Raw genomic sequence first — 16,313 nt, 5'->3', positions numbered from 1 at the left:
GGTGCCATCTCCGGGCATGGAAACCACTCGGTAAGTGACAGTTCTTTGATCGATGGTGATCACCTCGATAGACATGTTAATGGGGGTACGGTGGGAATGATAAAGGAAATGGGTACCTGAACAATGTAAAGTAAGTCTAAAATACCTACACAATAACTATAATCGTAATAAATGAACAATAAAACAGCGGAGAAGCCGTGGATTAAACAAAAAGGCTGTAGTTATCAGTAGGGAGACGTGAATCCCGTGGCGAAGCAAGCAAGGGAATGTAGAGACCGGAGCGACGGACGGCCTTATATAGGCAGGCAGCCAACAACGTGGGAGGAGATGGGATGGGGGACCCAACGCCGCCTCACACGGTGACTGAGGTGCAAGCTATGGACGTATATATGTACGTAAGTAGGACTCAGTTAGCGTTGGGAACCCGCGTACCAAATTTCTTGAAGATGGGCCCTTAAGTAACAAAGACTGTTGGAAATTCAATATGGCGGCCAACAGTGGCGTCATACCATCGAAATAAGTACATACATTGGTTTCGGTTAGCGCAGGGAAGCCGCCTAACAAATTTCGTGAAGATGGGGCCATAAATAAGAAAGTTCAACATGGCGGACATTGTCGACCGTTATGACCGTTACGCGTAGAATTGAAACCTGCTTAACTTTTGTAAGTAAGTTGTAAGGAATGAGCCTGCCAAATTTCAGCCTTCTACCTACATGGGAAGTTGGAGAATTAGTGAGTGAGTGAGTGAGTGAGTGAGTGAGTGAGTCAGTCAGTCAGTCAGTCAGTCAGTCAGTTAGTCAGTCAGTCAGTCAGTCAGTCAGTGAGAGCTTTGCCTTATATTAGTATAGATGATGTAATGTGTATAATGTGTGAAGACTTTAGTCCAAATATTAAATAAACACGTGCGCTTTTATTCAAGAATATAACCAAAGTTAAAAAAAAAAAAAAATTCAACATCTTGCATTGTACTGTTGGGCTGCACTTACAAGGGTGGTCAGGCCTGGAGAGGTTGGCAGATGTTTGAAATCTTCTCCGCTACAAGGGGAGTCAAGCTAAAGTTAGAAGATGCGTATAAAGTGACGCCATTAATAAGGAGTGCGAATATTGGACCACCCCTGTGTACCGCACTCTCTGATGAGTGCTTTTGACCCTGACCTATGCTTTTGGTCACGTAATAACGAGAAACTGGCAGCTTCGAAAATGGCGGGTCGGCTGGAAACTTACTCCGAGGCAGAAGTGCGGTCAGTCACCCATTTCTTACACCATCAGCAAATCATTGACAGATATCCGAGGTGTACGGTGAAGCCTGTATGTGTAAGACTCAGGATACAACTGGGTGTAAAAAATTCAAGAAAGGCGTTGCTTTCACAGACGATGCTGAAAAAGGAAAGACTGCTGTGATAGCAGAAAACTTTGAAGTCGTGGAAAATCTGATTCGACAAAATCGCTGTATCACAATTGACGAAATTGGGCCAGAAGTTTCCATCGGTTCAGTGTCTACAACTATTCACGAGGAGCTGGGGTACTGAAAAGTCTGTGCCAGATGATACCAGAAATGAAAGAGGCTTGCCTGGGCTCATGTCAGGAAAATCTGAATCATTTTGAGCAGGAAGGTCAGGGTCTATTCAGGATTTGAATTGTCATGACTGGTTCATCATTTCACACCTGATTCAAAAATGGCCAGCATGGAGTGACGTCATTCATCATCACCGCCACCCAGGAAATTTCGAGACCTACCTTCAGCTGAAAAATCAACGCTGACTGTGTTTTGCAAGTTACTGTTGCACACTACATGCCGAGGGGTCACTGTGACTTGCAGGAAGCCTGCTATTCGATCTAAGCGGTGGGGACTGCTGTCTCAAGGAGACAATGACACACACACTGCTAAAAACACCAAGGCTTGTCTGGAGAAACTGAAGTGTGAGGTATTGCTACATCCTCGTTATTTGCCAGATATGGCACCGTGTTCTTTCCACCTTTTTGGACCACTCGATAAACATCTGGGTGGTCATCGATTCAAGACAACATGAAGAAAGCAGTGCATGAGTGGTGGCGAGGACAAGATAAAACCTTTTAATTCTGCTGGAATCCAGACAGCTGGCGCAAGTGCATTGAAAAGGGTGGAGAGTACATTGAGAAATGACATGAACCTTTTGTGAAGGTTCATTCAATGTCTCTAATAAATCCCATTTTCTAACTTTAGCTTGACTCCCCTTGTAGTAGAATGGTTCATTTCCAATGGCTGGGAGATCTTCCGACTCTTAGACATCTCTGACCTTCTTTCTGAAAGCCCCAGTGAGCTCCTTGGATCTCAGCACGATGAGAACACACACGTCAGCTGCAAAGAGCAAACCCGTTTCAGTAGGACGGCTCAGACCCCATTGATCCACTCGAATGATGCTCTCAGCTGAGGTATCTGAGGTAGTGAGAAATGGAGGGGTGGACTTTTTTCCGCGTGAGAAATTTGCATTTATGTTTATTTAAATTATACAAAGGGCTACCAAATATAAATGTGGCCTGGTGTTAGTCTTACTGTGTCATGTCATTTTCATCTGCAGATACTGTTTATGTGAAGATCAAATCTTGTTCTGTCTACGTGTGTTAAAAAGGAAAACACATTTCATGGACTGTGCATACTCTATCTGTATTTTACATATCAGAGATTAACATGGTATCATATTGTTAAACCTGCATAATCCAAGGGTGAATTATATTATACTAGGCTGACCCGCCTTTTAAAGGCGACGACTTTTAAGTTGACCACTTCTTAAGGCAATTCAATATGTAGATCAATTTGATATTTTATACAAACTCATTAATTTGGTTATATTGCATTTCAGCGGTATTACTTTAACATTCGTAGTTTCTCTTATTTTTCTGATGAACTTTAAACTTTTTTCTATATTGAGGTCGCCCTTTTGAACCCCCCTGATATTTATTACACGGTGAGGCAGTTGTACTCCATCAACATGAATTATTTCCAGAGACATAATTTTGTCTATTTTTCCAGCGCATCACGCACAAAAGCAAGGGAACGAAACGATGGGAGCACCAGAACTCTACTCACATCATATCGCTTCGTACCACAAGCTGCAAGTAGTAAGTCTGTGATAAGCGGAATACCGCTACGCTTTCCAGTCACGGGACGGAAGGACAATCCCGACCGCCTTTATATAGTAAGAAAGAAGAAGAAGATATCACACAGTCTGGAGTAGAAAATCATCTTTTACCTGGAAAAATGAAACTACAAATCCCATCATGCATTGCAAAATGGACGGGGCGTGTGTGAAACTCCACCCCTTGCGTAGCACTCACAGGACGGAAGGACAATCCCAACCGCTTTTATATAGAAAGATTATGCTATGTTATATTATATTAAACTCTATTATATTATATTATGTTATATTATATTATATTAAACTGTATTTTAAACTGAGTTTCCTCCGCAGGGGTGTCTGGGCTTTCCCATAAAGATAGGGTGAGAAGCTCAGTCATCCGGGAGGGGCTCAGAGTAGAGCTGCTGCTCCTCTGCATTTAGAGGTGTCAGATGAGGTGGCTCGGGCATCTGATCAGGATGCCAGCTGGAAGCCTCCCTGGTGAGGTGTTCTGGGCACGTCCAACCGGGAGGAGGCCCCGGGGAAGACCCAGGACATGCTGGAGGGACTATGTCTCCCGGCTGGCTTGGGGACGCCTCGGGATTCCCCCAGAAGAGCTGGAAGAAGTGGTCGAGGAAAGGGAAGTCTGGGCATCTCTGCTCAAGCTGCTGCCCCCACGACCCGATCTCGGATAAGCGGAAGAGGATGGATGGATGGATTAAACTGTATTATATTATATTATATTATATTATATTATATTATATTATATTATATTATATTATATTATATTATATTATCCATCCATCCATTTTCCAACCTGCTATATCCTAACACAGCATCATGGGGGTCTGCTGGAGCCAATCCCAGCTAGCACAGGGTGCAAGGCAGGAACAAATCCCGGGCAGGGCACACACACACACACACACACACCCAGCACACATTAGGGACCATTTAGAATCGCCAATGCACCTAACCTGCATGTCTGTGGACTGTGGGAGGAAACCCACGCAGACACGGGGAGAACAAACTCCACGTAGGGAGGACCTGGGAAACGAACCTGAGTCTCCTAACTGCGAGGCAGCAGTGCTACCATTGTGTCACCATTCCACTCTATCTTATATTAAAATCAAATTATATTATATTATCCATCCATCTTTCAACCCACGATATCCTAACTACAGGGTCACGGGGGTCTGCTGGAGCCAATCCCAGCCAACACAGGGCACAAGGCAGGAAACAAACCCCGGGCAGGGTGCCAGCCCACCACAGGGCACACACACACCAAGCACACACAAAGCACACACTAGGGACCATTTAGAATTGCCAATGCACCTAACCTGCATGTCTGTGGACTGTGGGAGGAAACCCACGCAGACATGGAGAGAACATGCAAACTCCACGCAGGGAGGACCCGGGAAGCGAACCTGAGTCTGCTGTGAGACAGCAGCGCTACCCACTGCGCCACCGTAATGCCCTTATACTATCCATCCATCCATCCATTATCCAACCTGCTATATTTTAACTACAGGGTCACGGGGGTCTGCTGAAGCCAATCCCAGCTAACACAGGGCGCAAGGCAGAAAACAAACCCTGGGCAGGGCGCCAGCCCACTGCAGGGAGTGCACACACACACACACCCACACACCAAGCACACACTAGGGTCAATTTTAGATTCGCCAATTCACCTAACCTGCATGTCTTTGGACTGTGGGAGGAAACCCACGCAGACACGGGGAGAACATGCAAACTCCATGCAGGGAGGACCCGGGTCTCCTAACTGCGAGGCAGAAGTGCTACCACTGCGCCACCGTGCTGCCCCCTTATACTATATTATATTATATTATATACTGCTAGCATTAATAACCTTGCGTTTCTCCTCTCCAGTGGCACGGAGGCGGCAGTTTATGCCATAGCACGTCAGTGCTGCCGCTGTTTCTAAGACTTAACGCAAGATGTCACAGCAATAAAAGAGGACGATTCAGTCAAACTGAAAGTAAGCTGTCTTTCCATGAAAGATGACACTTTTTAAAAACAGGAAACGGCCCATCTGCATTTAACAAAAGAAGCTCTAAATGATTCAGTTGCGAAGCGCAGCTGTAAACGATTAATCCCGCTCTGCAGACATATTTGTGATGCACCTTCGTCATATGACTTCCATTAAAAAAAAAAAAACTGCAAACTAAGGGGACTTTTCCCAAAATAAAGGTTAAAAAAAAAGACACCAGAGCAGCAGAGAGAGAGAGTGCAAAGGTTTGCTGGTCAAGTGTCGCCGTTTTTAAAGCGTCCTTTGACTTGCGAGTCGTGGAGCGGCTTGGCTCTTCTCTTTTTTTTCACACACGATGAAGTCCAATGCACTCAGTTTGACCTCCCCATTATCTCCCCTGACCTGTGACCCCCCCCACCCCAACTGGCCTCCTGTTTATCTTTCTCTATTCTCCCTCACTTTGCCTAAAATCTGCTTCTTTTAATTTCACAGCCACCCATTTGATCCCCGCTCTTGTCCTGTGTTGTCCTCCTTGTTGGCTCTGATTCTCTCGTGCTCTGCACTAGACTCATGTGAGCTTTCTTTAAAACGAGTAAGGAGTCCAGGAGGAACACAGATACCTGGGAACGCGCGTCCTCTCCTGGTCCACAATCAACAGTTTATTCTCCTGCTGTCACTAACTGCATCAAGAGATGGCCTCATTGTAGGGCTCAGGCCTCCATTTTGAAGGAAAAGCCCTTCTCACATCTCTCAGGCTGCACAGATAAAGACACTTCTGGCCAGTGTTTGTCTATTTTTATTTCTTATCAGCTCTTTTATTTGTCACTTATCCAAATGACCTCAGCTGTCACCATATCCCACTCTGTCTTTAACCCTTTAAGCTGTGGCCTCATTTTCACACTTCCAAACCTTAGCCGACTCACAATGGGGGCTGAAAATTGAATCTGTGTATCAGCAATTACCACAATACCTGTAGAAATCGCTTCACACAGTCTGAATTGGTGAGGGTGCCAGGTGATGGACTGGCAAGGGAATGCCAAGTCCTTCTATAATGGAAAAAGCAGACTTAGATAGATAGATAGATAGATAGATAGATAGATAGATAGATAGATTGAAAGATAGATAGATAGATAGATAGATAGATAGATAGATAGATAGATAGATAGATGTGAAAGGCACTATATAATAGATAGATAGATAATGAAAAGCACTATATAATAGATAGATAGATAGATAGATAGATAGATAGATAGATAGATAGATAGATAGATAGATAGATAGATAGATTTGTGAATGGAAGCAAAAATTAAAAAAAAATCATATCAGGAATGCCTACCTTCTTGAATGATAACAAAGTACCACTCTATATTGATTTCTGATTTGCATGTTCCAGTGATTGGCATATTGGCATCACCACCTCACAACTCTTTTTCTCTCAATTCATTTCCCAGCTGGAGTTCCTTCTGTGTGGAGTCTGCAAGTTTTTCTTATGTTCTTCAGGTTTTCCCCTCACAATCGTTCTATGATCTGTTCCCATCTGTAAACTGCCCCATTACGGGATGCCCTTTTATGTCCCCCGCACTGTATGGATAATGTTTAGCTCTACCTAGTAGACTTACGAGACATACAGATAGATCTGTGAATTAAAGCAAAAATGATTTATGTATCACATCAGACATGCCTTCCTGCTTGAAAGATAATGCAGTTCCATTTTACAAAGATTTCTGTTTTGCGTGTGCTAGTGATTTGCATGTGAGCATCGCCACCTCACAGCTCTTTGTTCCGAAGTTATTTATAAGGCTGGGGTACTTTCAGTGTGAAGTTTGTTTATTCTCCTTGTGTTTTCCTATAGAACATAAAACTTATGATATAACATTAAATCATCTGCATTACACAAAAATGATTGGTGACTTGTAGTTGTCAGCAGAAAACATAAAGTGCCACTCTTGCCCAAATTTCTTTTTATTCAAATCGGTTCAGTTTATTTTTATGCTCTTTGGATCACTGGGTCTGACTTCAGTATAAAGTGCATTGCCAGCTAATTTGGGACAAGGTGGAATATGCCCAAGCAGAGTGCTCAGTGAAGTGCTGACATCCCTTCAGGTACTGCTGTGTCAGGCTACAGTTCTTCTGTAAAGAAAAAGGCAGATATAGATAGATAGATAGATAGATAGATAGATAGATAGATAGATAGATAGATAGATAGATAGATAGATAGATAGATGTGAAAGGCACTATATAATAGATAGATAGATAGATAGATAGATAGATAGATAGATAGATAGATAGATAGATAGATATGTGCTTGAATGATAACACAATACCACTCTAGCGATTTCTGGTTTGCTTATGTCAGTGACTGGCATATGGGCATTGCCACCTCACAGTTCTTTGTCCCAGTTCAGTTCCCAGCCGATGTGCCTTCTGTGTGGAGTTCGCATGTTCTTTTAATGCTGTTATGTCGACATAACTCTTGATTGCATTACACAAGATCATACACATTACATGTTATCCCTTGCTGGCTTGCAGTTGTCAATTTAAAACATAAGGTGCCACCATGGCCTCAACTTCAGTTCAGTTTATTTGTATGCCCTTAGGAGTCTGACTTCAATACAAAAGGTGTTGCCAGGTAGTTTGGGTGAGGGTGGCACATGCCCTAGCTGCCTCCTTTGAGATGGTTGCACTTGGTCAGCCAATTATTATAACTCACTACTTACTCATTCTGTTCTTTCTATCGCGCTTTACTGGTCATATAGGATGCTTTAGGTGAACAGTAGTCTGATGCCCTGGATGAGCCCACATAACTCAAATTTGGCTTTGTTATGTCTGCCCTACCCCCAATTTGGCGGTGAAGAGGGAAAAAAAGTGGAGACAATAACGTTAAAATCAGCACGCCGTGTGTCAAACCATGCTGCAGCCGCCCCCATATTTACGCTCTATTTAAAGTATGAGCAGCATCGCGGCTATTCTCAAGCCTGAATCGGGAATTCCCCTGACGTCCTGCTGTTATTGCTGATGACCCCACAGCAGTCGCTAGAACCGCTTGCGATTTCGGCGCGTTGAAGCTGCCTTTATATCACCTTTCTTATCTAATGCACAGTTCTTGGAACCTTCGTGCAAATAAAAGGCCTGAGGGCATCGACGGTCGACGAGCCGCGCGCCCCAACGAGCTTTCGTTTAGTGCGTACCAAGCAGCCACACGCGCACCATACGCGCGCGCACAGAACACAAGAGCGCTCAGGCGAGCGCGTGCACACGCACACACACACACACACACTAAAGCTGAGGTTTTGAAAGCGCACAGTTGTGCCAGGGGACTCTCCCGCTACCTTCACCAACCGGGGTCGACACTCCTACTGTGAGACAAGACTGAGGAGCTACAGCGTCACCAGTGTCAAGACAGGCAAACAGGAAAGCAGTTGACAAACAATAACATTCTTATCTTGGTCTGGCATTACTCAGAAGTGAAATCTTTATATCGCCTTTCGAACATATTAACATATTTTACAGGTTTTTTTTTTCTCTTTTAAGGCAAAAAAAAAGTTAAATATTTTTAAAAAATACAAACAAAAACAAAACAAGTATATATGTGCCTTCTCTTGTTTGGTCTCCATCATCTTTGGAAAGTCTCTGTAATGTTTGGCGCTGCTTACAGTTTCTTCCTCTCTGGAGTTTCTCTGCCCCACATTTCAAACTCTCATTAAATCTGAATAAACAACTACAAGTCAAGATACAGAACTTTTGCCTTCTTTTTTTTATGGCTGTTTTGCTTCTCATTATTTATTGTTTGGTTTTTCATTTTGTGTCAAACCACAGCTTCATTTGGACCTCGGGGATGGGGTTAGGACCGTTTTAGAGGGGTCATCAAGAAAGGAGCGGAAATGGAAAACAGAGACCCTAGAGGGGTGAAGTCCCTGCTGGACAGAGTATAGCCGCTGCATGCCTGTAGAAAATAAACTCAGAAAACCTCCAAGCCAGCGTGGCCTAATATTTCAGTCACGAGGTTGCCACTTAACTTCTTCAGCATATCACTTAACCTGCTTGGACTTCCACTTCCATTGTATAACGCAATGAATCCCATTTACAGTGAAGAGATGCTACACTGAAAGGGGTCTTGACAAAGACAGTAGCCCAGTAATGAAGGCATTGGACTGTAGGGTTCATTATGGAGACGCCTATCAAGCCGTCCGTTATCAAACCTTTTAACTCAATACAGGACTGTGTGGGGTCGTGAAGGTAGGTGACAGAGAATCAACCCTAATATAAGTGGGCCACCAGATCATCACAGACGTACCCAACATGCACATCTGTGGGAAGAAAACAAGAGAACCAGGAGAAAGGGACACGGGGAGAACATGCAGAGTCCACCGGAACAACAATTGGAACTGAGCCTTCTGCATCTCTGAGTCAAGCACACCCTCATGGAAGAGCGCAGTCGGAAATGAGTCGTGTTTGGTCTGATTTGGGATTGTGTTTGCCATTAAAGGTACAGTTACAAGTACAGTAATGTTACTTTGTAATGGCTGTGCCACCCAGCTGGAAACACAGTAACTCAAGAGTTCCCAAACTTTTTTCGGACTTTTAAAACCCCCTAGTCATTTACTTTACTTACTCAAATTAATACATTTGTACAGTACTCGATATTAAATATTTCACTAGATATCATTTTAATCACTTGTAATTAATGATTGAAAAAGATAAAAGGACCACGGAATATGGCATTATCTTGTGCAACATTTAATATCGAAACCTGCACTAATGAAAATTAAAGCAAAAAAATACGAGCAGAGTTTTTTTTTTTTACATTTTTGACATTTATGAAATAAATATAGAAATTCAAAATAAGTCCATATAGTCCAAGCGGTACTATCTGCATTTCTTTTTTGGTTCGGTCATATTATTATCCGAAGGAATAAAAACTTTTATTTCGACAGCCCAAGTGATAAAAAAAAAAAACAATTAAATATGTACTTACTTGAAACAGAAGATTTTTGTTTAAACTCAATTAAATAAACCGTGTCCTCTAATTTTCTTTTTCGTAGTACTGCTCCTCAATAGATAATTACACTCAAAGTTTAAATCGCAAATAAGTAGATGCTACATCAAACGAACCAATTTATAGTGTTTGATGAAAGCATGACCGTACAAGACTGATCGATTCTGCTAATATCGAATATCCGTCGTCTCGTCCCACCGCGAGCAAGTGCGGACGTGCAACGGTTTTTCATGTCCGCACTTGCTTTGATACGTTCGATAAGACGATGCACAGACATGGTTGTGCTCCATGTATTTTCATGCATTCTTACGTCTGATTCTTTTAATGACACATTTTACCGTTTCGCTCGCAAGTTTGGTATGTAATGTGTTTTTATCAAAAAAGTGTTTTTTTTTTAATTATTTTACTTCTTGATTAGGTAGGAGCAAACAAATAGCAGTAGTAATGGGGTCTATTTTTGCTGTCATCGACCCCAAATTTTTTTTTATTGAAAATATCGACCCCTAAAAATTTCCAATTGACCCCAGGGGGTCAATATCGACCACTTTGGGAACTCTTACAGTAACTCATTAGTTCTGACCGGAGGGTGGGACTGCCTGGGCTTGTTGCCAACTGAGATCCTGAACTGATTTGTTGTGTGGTGGGTGCGGAAATGTGCTGTATCAGTGCACGCTCCCCATCCTGACCTGACCCACAACTGTCCAGATACCACAGGACATCTTCAGAGGTCTGGTAGTCCACGCTTCGGCAGGTTGATGCTGTTTCAGGCCAGGTTTATAATTCACGTGACGCAATGTAAGTGGTGTACTGTTTATACTGGTGCGCATACTTTACATAAATCCACCAGGTGGCAGTGTGAGGTATCATCACGGTGAGAACAGGTTCAGCTTGACACCATTGATCACAACATTCTTAGAAATCGCCTTAGTCAATGGGTGGGCCTCTCTGGCACAGTCTTAAATTGGTTTGAATCCTACCTGACAGGGAGAAAATATTTTGTTAGTTGTGGTAATTACAACTCGAAGACACATGATATCCGATATGGTGTTCCACAAGGCTCTATCCTGGGTCCGCTGCTCTTCTCAATCTACATGCTTCCGTTAGGTCAGATTATCTCAGGGCACAACGTGAGCTACCACAGCTATGCTGATGACACACAGCTGTACTTATCTATAGCACCTGATGACCCCGACTCTCTTGATTCACTAACAGAATGTCTGACTTGTATCTCAGAATGGATGAATAGTAACTTTCTCAAGTTAAATAAAGAGAAAACTGAAATTTTAGTGATCAGCAATAATGGATACAATGAGGCTATTAGAAATAAACTGGATACATTAGGATTAAAAGTCAAGACGGAGGTAAAAAGTTTAGGTGTGATTGTTGACTGTAATCTGAATTTTAAATCACATATTAATCAGATCACTAGGGCAGCATTTTTTCACTTAAGAAACATAAGTAAAGTTAGACCGCTTATATCACTGAAAGATGCTGAGAAATTAGTTCACGCGTTTGTTTTCAGTCGACTAGATTACTGTAACGCACTCCTCTCAGGACTACCCAAAAAAGACATAAATCGACTGCAATGAGTGCAGAATGCAGCTGCTAGAATCCTAACTAGGAAAAGAAAATCCGAGCACATTTCTCCAGTTTTAATGTCACTACACTGGTTACCTGTGTCATTCAGAATTGACTTTAAAATTCTGCTTATGGTTTATAAAGCCTTAAATAATCTCGCCCCATCTTATATATCAAAATGTCTGACACCTTATATTCCAAATCGTAACCTCAGATCCTCAAATGAGTGTCTCCTTAGAATTCCAAGAACAAAACTTAAAAGAAGTGGTGAGGCGGCCTTCTGCTGTTATGCACCTAAAATCTGGAATAGCCTGCCAATAGGAATTCGCCAGGCTGATACAGTAGAGCACTTTAAAACACTGCTGAAAACACATTACTTTAACATGGCCTTTTATAACTTCATTTTAATCTTAATTTAACTTAATCCTGATACTCTGTATGTTCAATTCATCATAATAACTATTCATGGTGGCTCTAAAATCCGTACTGACCCCTACTCTCTTTTCTGTTTCTTTTTCCGCCTGCGCCACCTCCACCTACTCAAAGCATCATGATGCTCCAACAATGATGGACGGATTAAAAGGCAGAAGTCTACGTGACCATCATCATCATCAAGCCCTTCCGTGAGAACCCTAAATCCAAAGAGGACTGTTTCATTTATGTTAGGTAGAATGCCCAGAGGGGACTGGGTGGTCTCATGGCCTGTAACCCCTACAGATTTTATTTTTCTCCAGCCGTCTGGAGTTTTTTTGTTTTTTCTGTCCCCCCTGGCCATTGAACCTTACTCTTATTCGATGTTAATTAATGTTGATTTATTTTGTTTTATAATTGTGTCTTTCATTTTTCTATTCTTTAATATGTAAAGCACTTTGAGCTACTGTTTGTATGAAAATGTGCTATAGAAATAAATGTTGTTGTTGTTGTTGTAGCTTTGCTGTGTTGTGAATTGCCTGAAACATCTGTTAAATTCTGAGGACACCTTACATCAAAATCCAATACACTCGGAGCGGCCGTTAAGTGATATGCAATACGTCTGCTTTGCTTTTAGTTTCACGACATGCAATCCATGGGCTTGAACTAAATCACAAAACACTTTTGTATTGCATTTTAAACTGCCGTTGTAGGGAAAAGCAATCGATCATTGGCTGGATAAGTTTTTGATTACGACACAATAAAACTGTGCCAAAATGAAATACTCCACTTGCATATGTATGGCATTGCAATGCAGTTAACGTGTTGGATTGCATTAAATTTTGGCACGAATAATCTTCCACAGTTGCAAGAGAGTTTGGAAAGAAACACCACCATGCCAGAGAATGCTGATTTATTTTTCTTCTGTTCTTCCTTCCTTCATTTTTTGCTCCAGGAAATTCAACACCTGCATCCCCGACCTGTTCTGCGTTTCTCTCCCTGGTACAAATCATTTGGGGCCGGTCGCCAGTCCATCAGATAGCCCACACATATACTCGGCCATAAATTTTCACATCTGCCCAATTCAGAGACACAAATCAGCTAAAAGTAATGCACCCGCTGACATGCAGACTCCACACAGATGCCTGCTTAGAGTGGAACCCATGCCCTTTCAGTTGTGACCCAACAACGCCAACCACCATGGCACCACGCTGCCCAAGCTTACATTGTTAGCCTCTCGGTGCTGAGCAGCATTTCGTCTGCCTACAGTAATTTTATTTTAGCTTTATATACTTTGATTATAAATTCACAGTCTTGTTGGACACTATCAATGCCCCCCAACTCAGCAGCAGTGATTGGACCAAGTGACCCAAAAAGACCAGGAGCCCAGCCATACATGTGGACACACCTAGCGCTGCTCCACAGCCCCACTCCAGTCAGCAAGCACGTCTCAAGGCCATGGAATGAAGCACACAGCTAGGAAATGGCACAAGTTGAAGAAATCCGATCCATCTATTGGGAATAGCCCAAAATAAAAACGCCTGTTCTTCCCTATCTGCTCTCTACAGGATAAATAAGATCTTACCAAAGGCAAACTCAAACATGGGAAATGGCCTTTCCAACATTATAAACACACAAAATCATTCTTGGCAGCCTATTAGTCAAGCGGTCTGTGGAGCAGTGCTAAAATAAATCACATTTACGGATGGATCAGATATCTCTCCCCACCTCCTGACACCCCCCATCCTGATGGCCCCCACCCCACCACCACAAAAATAAACAACACCAGGCCAAAAAAGAAGAAAAAAAGCTGATTCAGGATCTTTAGCCAGAAAACCTCCATAAGCGGGTCATTCTTTGAATGATTTTAGGTTTTTCTTTTCAAAAATGAAGCGTTGGGTGTCCAGATCAAGATACAATGAAAAATGGCCTTGGTTCAGAAAGTCGGGTTTGCCTTTGAATTCGTTGGCCGGAGTGTACAGGGTGGGAATGTTGGAGAGTTTTAATTTTATTATTTTTTTAATATGAAGAACAAGCCCAGCAAGTCGCTTCCCATGTCAGGATGGGCTGTTGTCCATTGATAGATAGATAGATAGATAGATAGATAGATAGATAGATAGATAGATAGATAGATAGATAGATAGATAGATAGACAGGAAAGGCACTATATAACAGATAGATAGATATGTGAAAGGCACTATATAACAGATAGATAGATAGATAGATAGATAGATAGATAGATAGATAGATAGATAGATAGATATGAAAGGCACTATATAGATAGATAGATAGATAGATAGATAGATAGATAGATAGATAGGAAAGGCACTATATAACAGATAGATAGATAGATAGATAGATAGATAGATAGGAAAGGCACTATATAACAGATAGATAGATAGATAGATAGATAGATAGATAGATAGATAGATAGATAGATAGACAGGAAAGGCACTATATAACAGATAGATAGATATGTGAAAGGCACTATATAACAGATAGATAGATAGATAGATAGATAGATAGATAGATAGATAGATAGATAGATAGATAGATAGATAGATATGAAAGGCACTATATGATAGATAGATAGATATGTGAAAGGCACTATATAATAGATAGATAGATAGATAGATAGATTTTATTTTTAATATAGGATTACATAGATATGTGTTCATCCCTGAGCAACGAGTTGGATTTCTTCTGTAAGGTCCATTCATATAGAAATGGCAAATCCTGCTAACTACTATCAGAGTTGTCAGAGGAGAAATGAACAGAGGGGGAGAAGTACCTGGGGTCGCACTCCATTTAAAGTCAAGATCCAAAAAAACTGAACTAAAACAATCACTCGGTGGTGCAATAACAGGCCAGTCTATTGCACTGATATACCCAGAAGTCAAAATGCACTTTGAGATCCTTACAAATGTAGTTTAACGTGGAGACCTCATCTAGATCTTCAAAATTCTCAAAGGCATTGATCAAGCACATCCAAGAGAATTCTTCCAGTTTAATGGTGAACTGTGCATGCCAGTGGAAATTAAGTGGAAGTTCAATTAGGACTGAAGCCAGGAAACACCTCTTTATGTAAAGAGTTTTGAGAATCTGGAGCAGATTAATGAGACATGGAGTTAAAGCATAAACCTTGTGAACATTTGAAAAGTTTCTTATAGAGAAATCAGGACAGCTTAACTATTAGCTAAACAATCGAGCTTCATGGACTGAATCGTATCCTCTTATTTGTCAAATTTCTTATGTAAAATGGCACAGTTGCCTCCAGATGTCCTTCCATATCCACGTGGGCACCTTGAGCCACTCGCTGAGGGCCACACAGTAAGCCACTGTTGATGTCTGAACCCACATCATTAGTCAATTGCCTTTACTGCTGGACCACACTGGTACATGTAAGTGTTCATAAAGATAGGGTGGAGACACGAGAGGGCACAGAGCTCACAAAGCAGAGTGTACCAAGCCCTGGTGGTTTATAAATGGCGTCATTGTCTCCTGCCTGCACCTGTCTCTGTGTAGACCCTCCTCAGGTTGGTATGCCCCTATAAATAGTGATGCTTTATTTATCTTTTTGGCACCTCCCGCTGCCTGGCCCATTCTCACAGTGGCGCTTGGCTATAAATATAAGCTCTCATGGACCCTTATCAGCATTCCTAACTAAGTGCACCCCTCCACCCGTTTAGAATGGCACATCTGTAGCACAATCTGCTTCATTGTATCACCTCTGTGCCCACTTGATAGATGGCCCACACTGTGGATCTTTGAACACACCAGCCTTTTCCTGCTCATGTCACATACAGTACAGACAGGAGCTGGTCACTTCACTTATGTCCTGTGACAGTTGCCCAGAGTCACCAAGAAGCACAGTACTTTGGATAGAACATAAAGAAGGCTCACTTTAAGGCAGATGTACCCACCCAGGGAGTGCCAGCTAATGAAATGTGAAGAAGTCAGGAAATTATAGAAGTGTGCAGGCCTGAGAATTCAGCAAAGAGTATAAAATATCTAACGGATGTGATCATCTAGACAGTTATGAGAAAAGAAATAACCCACAGGGATGGGCACTGGCTCTCCTGAATTAGCAGAATTAAAGATATTATTGATCAAAAGGCACTATATGACATGTATAAGTAAAATACAAGAAGTCATATGTCAAATAACATTTAGCACTGAATCTGCTTAATCTATTTCAGGGTCACAGTGAGCCAGAGCCAAACCCAGCAGCATATACAGTCAACTTCAG

This window comes from Polypterus senegalus, chromosome 18 (assembly GCF_016835505.1).
Source record: "Polypterus senegalus isolate Bchr_013 chromosome 18, ASM1683550v1, whole genome shotgun sequence".
NCBI classification, from domain to species: Eukaryota; Metazoa; Chordata; class Cladistia; order Polypteriformes; family Polypteridae; genus Polypterus; species Polypterus senegalus.
The sequence above is the reverse complement of the archived record's forward strand: the minus strand, read 5'-3'. Positions refer to the sequence as shown.